Genomic DNA, 6,366 nt, shown 5'->3' with positions numbered 1-6,366 from the left:
GTTTAATTTTAGAAGCTAGCTGATATAATAAACTCCTTACACATTTTACCATGAGTGTGTTCAAGTGATTTTAGTAAAACATTACTGTGTAATCTTATGTCTGCCTTTTTAAGAGGTAAGTTTAAAAAGAGTGTCGTTGGGGATAGATAGTTAGATCAGCAGTTCAGAGCACTGGTTCTTCTTCCAGAGGACCCACTTCAAATCCTAGCACCCAATGGCTGCTCATAAGGGTTTGGAACTCCACTTTTAGCCTCCACAGACACTGCATACATTTGATGTATAGGTATATGATCAGGTAAAACATTCACACTCATGAAATAAAAATTTCAAGAAACAATTTTTAAAAAAAACTTGTCACTGTTCTTGTTTCATGTAGGCAGGAGACCTCCATATAAGGTGGTTTGACCAGGGTGTAACCAGAGAATCTGTGCTTCTGCCTGTCAGTTTCATGTTTAGACGGAAACTGGAAGAAATATGAAGATCTTAGCTGAGGTTGGCAGATCTGTGTTACAGAGCACATCATGCGACCTCCCAAGCAGTACGGACACAAGACCCAAAACTGGCTGATTGGTAGGCCTGCTGGAACCACGCAACTGGTCCTGTACTTCATGATAATGGCGTGTGTGTATCATTAGCCTTAAACTATTCTGTTCCTATTGTCCACTTGGTACAAGGACCACTCAGAAACTTAGGGATAAAAAGGGTAAGGAGAGCTAACTCTGTTCAGTGGAGATCTTGGTCCATTCCCGGGGTTCTTTAGTGTGCCTTAACTTAGGACTAATTGTGTGCCTTAACTTAGGACTAATTGTCCTCCTCTCAAATCCTGTGCCACCCGTCCCCCTCGGAAGCCTCCACTCACCTTTGGATGTGTCCTTTTGTACTGTAGTAAAACTTTTCCTCAGTTTGTTCTTTGTTTTAAAGGTTTGTTTTTTTTTTTTTTTTTTTTTTTTTTTTTTTTTTTTTTTTTTTTTGGTGGTGGAAAGAACCTGGAAACACTGGGAAGAGGCCTCAGTCTGCTCTGTCTTAGAGAACCCACTCCTCAGCCTTCATCCGCAGGCAGCATTATGTATGTATTTAATTGTATATGTGGGTGGAAAAGATACTTATTTGCTGAGTGAAACATTTAATGTCTTTGTTTTTAAATTTTTTTAAAAAAACCTTTTCTTTTTAAAGCAAAGTGTTGAGTTTTTCTTTTACTTTAATTATTTTGTTTTGGTTTCATTTGTTGGGTTTTTCATTGTTTTAAGTTTTTTTTTTTAAGATTTATTTATTTTATGTATATAAGTGCCTTTATGCCAGAAGTAGGCATCAGATCTCACCATGTGGTGGTTACTGGGAATTGAACTCAGGTTTTCCGGAAGAACAGCTAGTGTTCTTAACCTCTGAGCTGTTGCCCCTTAAAAAAAACTTTTTTCATTTTACATGCCAGTACCAGTTTCCACTCCCTCCCCTCCTCCTGCTCCCTCCAATTCCCCCCTCTTCCCACCCCCATCCACTCCTGGGAGAGGGTAAGGCTTCCCATGGGGGGTCAACAAAGTCTATCACATTGCTTTGAGGCAGGACCAAGGCCCTCCCCACTGTATCTAAGCAGAGCAAGGTATCCCTCCAAAGAGAATAGGTTCCAAAAAGCCAGTACAAGCAATAGGGATAAATCCTTGTCTCACTGCCTGTGGCTTCACATTCTGCCCCAGCTATACAACTATCACCCACATTCAGAGGAAACACTTAATTTCAGACAGTAAAACCTATAAATAAGTATTCAAAATTTTGATTCAGTAAGAAGTATCTGAACATAGATATAATAACCCTGACAGAGAAGTGTGGTGTCTGCTGACTAAGCTAGGGGATAAATGGAATTGGATATCTTATTCTCTGTTCCAAGAGGAGTACTCTATCTTTGTAATCTTTTGAAAATAATGTGCAAATTGTTTCCATTCCACAGAATGGGATTTAATGAATTACTTCTGTGTCTCCTCAGTCTTACCATATGATCAGGGTACCATGTTGCATGGCCCAGGGGACACCATTCTGACTCTCCTTGTGCACAATCTGTCAACAGTGTGCAACAGTCTCAGAAACTAGTATGTATCTTCAGCACGCTGATAGGCAGTTGTGTATGAAAGATGTTTGCCTCCTTATATAAACCAAAAATAAATTCTTCAGTGTTCACAAAGTGCACGCAGTGTGTTCTGGAATCATGCTGCTATTGCATTGTGAGGCCACATAGTTCTCTTTGTAGTTAAAGACCAAATAATTTTGGATAAAAACAGAATAAAGGGGTGGGGAGGAAAAGCATAAGCATCGTTCTCTTTGAGCACCCCACTACAGTTTGTTCCTTTGTATAAATATGGATCAAGTGTAAACTTGACAAACAACATTGCGTTATATACTGCATAAATGGACAGGTGAGAAGATAGGACATCCGTCTCATGCCTCCCACAAGGTTCAGAGATTTAACAGTGGAAAGGGGGCAGAGAGAGTGTAAGAGCCTGAGGGGTAGGCTTTGGTAGCAAAACAGAGCTGTTGCACATGCAAACCCACACATGCTGCGGCTTGTTGCACAAGATCAAGCTAGCCAGAAATCTCAGCCTGTGCAGGGGGCTTATGAAGTCGCACTTCCGGGAAAGGAGTTACCGACAATTGATGGCTACCAGGGAGGAAAATCAGTTTTCCCAGGGATGTAGTCCTTGAGATGCTACCACACTTTGGTAGATGGTCCTATATCCATGCACATGCAGGTAACAACCAAGTGGATTTTGGCTTCAAAAAAACATTATTTTAATGTGTATGGGTGTTTGCTTACATGTAAGTCTGTGTACCATATGCACATAGTGTTCATGAAAGTCAGAAGAGTTGCAATCCTTGGGATTAGAGTTAGAACCACGTGAACACTGGGAGTCAAATCAGGTCCTCTGCAAGAGCAGCCAGTGCTCCTAACCACTGAGCCAGCTCTCCAGTCTCTGACTACTCAGTGGGTTTTAAAAGATGACCAAGTGACATTGGGAAGAAAAATGGTAGAAGGGATAAGGAACTTACTGGCTGGAAGCAAATGGGGAGTGGGTTTAATTAAAACACGCATGTGAAATTCTCAAAGAATAGGAAAAAAGGATGATCAAGAGAGTGCCCTCAAGGAGGGCAAAATGATGAAAAATATAATGTATATATGTACACAATTTCCTTGAACCAAGCTGATCATTTTGCCAAATGTTTTTGTTGTTGTTTTTACTAATCTTTAATTAGTGTATAAATGGAGACTAGGAAGATGTGAAGCATCTTGTGTTTGTTTACCGCTTGATGGCTGGGGTCCTTTTTGTGTGGAGCACGCTGTACTTTGAAAGTGCTTGGAAGTGATTTATACTTCAGTGTGAGTATTCGTGTCCTACACAGATCACCCAAACTCACCTTTCTGGAGCATTTTCACACTGATCCACATCACGGTGTAAATCACCTCCCATGCCAGGTTGTACAAGTTCAGACCAACGGTGTGTACCTGTATACAGCCTAACCTTATCAGCTGGAGCACACTGAAGAGTTGCTTTAGATGAGGCCCCGACTGTATTTGAAGCGTGTGCATTCTAGGTGTTACTGCATTGGCTCCTCTATTGGGATAAACAAGTTTTCCCAAAAGCTCAGTGCCAAACAGTTATCTTTTGTTTCTTCAGACAGCTCCTGCAGCTCAGGAATGAAGATGGCAAGAAGTGAGCTGTGGTGTCTGCTACCCTGTGTCGGCTCCACGCTGTGGGTTAGAGCTGAGGTGTTCTCTCCCAGTTTGCCTTTCTGTTGCAGCAATAAAACATTGCCCAAAAGCAACCTGGAGAGGAAAGGGTTTGTTTTATCCTACAGTTTACTTTCCATCTCGAGGGAAGCATAGACAGAAGGTCAAGGTGGGAAGGAAGCAGAGACCGCAGAGGGTCGGGCTGTTTACTGATTGGTTCAGCTGCCTTGCTTATGCAGCCAGGTGCACCTGCCCAGGAATGACACTGTTTCCAGTGGGGTCGGCCTTCCTGCATCAATTAGCAGTCAGGAAATGCCCCCCATCTGCACACGTCCACAGGCCAGTCTGATGAAAGCTCCAGGTGACTCAAGTTAAAGACAGCTAAGCAGTCTCGGTGGAGTACCATCTGCAAACATAGTCCTCGTGACTGGGTGACGGGCAGGGTTAGCCAGGGCTTTTGGCAGGGCACTTTGGCTGGAACATCCACAGTGTGACCTGGCTTCCTTACAAAGCAGAGGCTGAGTTTTAAGGCCAGGCACACCGCAAGTGGCACACACTGCAGGAAGAGATACTGGACTTTGAAGAAAACAGCATCCTAAGCTTTTTAAGAGAAACTACTTGTTTATTTTGCATTATATTTTAAAATACCTGTGTTGACTGTATTATGATGGTTTGTTTCTTTAACTCATGCCACCCACCCTCCAACCCCCATGACTATTGATTGAAAGGAAACAACAATGGGTTCCCTTTGAGTGCTGTGTAAGGCTGGTTTCCTTTTAGTAATTTTGCTTCTTCAGACAAGTGTCTTCCTTTGGTGGTGTACTCTGTAATTGTTGGTGGTGTGCTAATGCTTAATATTATATTTGGATTTCATGATAAACCCACAACCTGCAATTATATAAGTGCTTTAGAACAACTCTGTGGGTTTTTTTTTTTTTTAAGAAACTATCCTAGGAATTTCTGAAACCTTTTACTAATGTTAACTGTGAGCATATTCTTATTTTTTCTTAAAGGACGGTGTCCATGTTTTCCTGGTGGCTATGTTAAATGTCACATGGTGGCCCACACGGCCAATGTAGTGGTCATCCCCCATTTCACTTGAAACATTTTCTAAGGAGGACACAGACTGTGTGGTCCTAGCTTTTCCTTCCTTTCCCCTACTCCTCTTAATCGCCGTCCTTAAGCTGCCTGGAATTCTGTGGCCTGGAATTCTGTGGGAAACCATGTTTTGGAGCAGAGTTTGTACACATAGCTTTCTTGTGTATGGGCTAACTTACTGTGCTGTAAAACCCAGAAATAATGTGCTGTGTGTTCACTCCTGAAAATAGTGTGTGAATTAAGTTTAGACTACAGTGAGACAGAAGGACTGAGTTTCCTGTTAGAGAAATATCGACGACTAGAAATGTGATCTTGGTGACACAGCAGCAGGGATTCCTTCATGTGTCAGCATGTCACATATCACGTTTTCCTTATCAGAGTCAGATTGCCTTCTGTTTATAACATTCTGGATGCTAACAAATTAGATAACCACCTGGCAAGAGGAAGGCACGGTCATTAGCAGACAAACACATGGAAACATGTATAACAGGACTGAAAAGCAGAGGGTTTTTTTAGTTGTTTGTTTTGTTTTGTTTTTTTGAGACAGATTTTCTCTGTGTAACAGCTCTAGCTATCCTGGATCTCGCTCTGCAGACCAGGCTGGCCTCAAATTCTTAGAAGTCCGCCTGTCTCTGCCTCCTGAGTGCTGGGATTAGAGGTGTGTACCACCTCTGCCTAGTCAGAAGATACATTTCTACATGTGTTGACTGTAGGCTTCTGGGTTGCCTTTCCCTTCTCTGCTCATTTGCTTGTCTTACAAAGTAGCATTCTAATGCCCCTGTTGACTGTCTCTGAAAGTAGTCTTCCAGTGTTCAGAGTTAATCCTTCTTGCAACAATGTGGGGTTTTGTTTGCTGGTTGTTTGGTATTTGGAGTTAGGGTCTCCCTGGCGGGGGAACTCACCATGGAGATGAGACTGCCTGGAATGTCCAGTTCTGCAGTGTTAGGAACACAACACCTGCCACTCTGCCTGGTGCACTAGCGTGGAGAGAGCCACAGAGGTGTTAGGTTCTTAATGACTTTATGGTGGCAATGGCTCCCTCATATAAGGCTAAACTCCAGCTCCTTTCCCTCTCTTGCCCTCCTTTACTCTTTGGGACCCTTGAACTTGGACTTACCCTAGAACCGTGAGCCTAATATCTGATGATGATAAATTACCCATCTGAGGAAGTGTTGCAGCAGTTTGGAGTGTGCAGGCAGCAGTGTGTAGCACTCGCCTGTGCACCACTAGACATTCCCACTTGACTGTCATGTGCAGCATTTACTATTGTTGTGCCTGAGTCCTAGGACCCCAAGAAGACCACCACGGAGCCACACTTCCAAATGCAAAAGCAAGGTTTCGTTTATTAAGTACGGGCTAGCACATGTCCCCTGCCTCACAGTCTGACACAGCAGATGGAGGGAGAAGGACCCTGTCTACTATTGTAAGGGGTTTAAAGAAAAAAAATAGCATGATAGTCACAAGGTTACAGACTCAAAATACAAAATTATGTATCCTGTATCATAATTGGCTAAAGATTAGGTAAAGCTTAGCTGTTAGTTTCTGGTAGGTTA

This window comes from Chionomys nivalis, chromosome 4 (assembly GCF_950005125.1).
Source record: "Chionomys nivalis chromosome 4, mChiNiv1.1, whole genome shotgun sequence".
NCBI classification, from domain to species: Eukaryota; Metazoa; Chordata; class Mammalia; order Rodentia; family Cricetidae; genus Chionomys; species Chionomys nivalis.
This window is presented reverse-complemented; position numbering follows the sequence as displayed.